Below are 1,441 nucleotides of genomic sequence, written 5' to 3'. Positions count from 1 at the left end.
TACAGGCTTGAAGTTGTAGTGGTCAAACAGATTTGGCCTGGCACACGCCATAACAAAGAGACCCTCCCTGAGTGAGTCACTTCCTTTGGGGAACTCCCTTCACCCGAACTTGCTCCTAGAGGGCAAGGACCTTCACTCAAGGCTGCTCTGGGTACAGAGCTCAGCTCATTCTGGGCACTAACCGTGTGTCTAGGGTGTGTGCTTTCCTCCCGCAAGGAGCATCTTAGGATGAGGAGAGACTGGTTACTCGCTCCATTTTCTCAAGTTATAAAAGTGTACACCAGTCCATTCTTTTTTTTTTTTTTTTTTTTTTTTTTGGGACCCATGGGATGGGTACCACGCAGTATTACTTTATTTATTTATTTATTTTTTTTCACACACACACACTGTATTTTATTTTTACAAGAGATAAATAGACTGACACCAAGCATTGTACATGGATGACCACAACAAAAGCAACAATGATTGCAATTACCAAACATGAAACACACTCATACTATGTCATAATATTGACATTCAGTCCAGTAATCCTCCACTGTAACAGCTCCTTTACTTTGCAGTGAAAATTGATTTGTATATTCTTTGCCTCTGAGTCCTTGTGGGATTTTTTTTTTTTTTTTAATTCAGACAGAAAGTCACAAAAATTATACTCATCCTCATCAGTTCACTCAGTCCCATGTAATTAATTGTTTTTTTTCATCTTGATCTTTTGTTAGCACTTTTATGAGTTCATCAGTTTTTCATCAGAGTTCTGAAAATGCTTATTCATTCAGTTCAGCAGTACAGTCAGTTACCAGAAACCTGTACTTGTCAGAGTCTTTTCCATGAATTTCTTGAAGATGAAACCCTTTTATAGGAACATATTTGCAAAATCATCAGAGTACACCCAGAACTGTCTGTAAATGACAAAAGACTTAAAAATGACCACGGTAAAAGATTTGATGAAAGTTCATAATAATGCAGTTGACAAGAAAATTAGTTATTTCTGAGATATACATTTTAAAGTAATAACTAGGATTATTACTTATAACATTATACCAGAACATATAAGATTTTTAGAAATTTCATGTAATGTCTGAAACATTTATATTAACATATTTCCATACATATTTCCATACAAATACAAATATAAGATTTTTAGAAATTTCATGTAATGTCTGAAACATTTATATTAACATATTTCCATATATATTTCCATACAAATACAAATATAAGATTTTTAGGAATTTCATGTAATGTCTGAAACATTTATATTAACATATTTCCATACAAATAACCCAATGAAAGTTTAGTATTAGTTGTTTTGTTTGTTTTTTTATACTGCAGGTTCTTATTAGGCATCAATTTTATACATATCAGTGTATACATGTCAATCCCAATCGCCCAATTCAGCACACCACCATCCCCACCTCACCGCAGTTTTCCCCCCTTACACCAGTCC

The sequence above is a fragment of the Balaenoptera physalus genome (assembly GCF_965194825.1).
Source record: "Balaenoptera physalus genome assembly, chromosome: 4".
Classification (NCBI taxonomy): domain Eukaryota; kingdom Metazoa; phylum Chordata; class Mammalia; order Artiodactyla; family Balaenopteridae; genus Balaenoptera; species Balaenoptera physalus.
The sequence above is the reverse complement of the archived record's forward strand: the minus strand, read 5'-3'. Positions refer to the sequence as shown.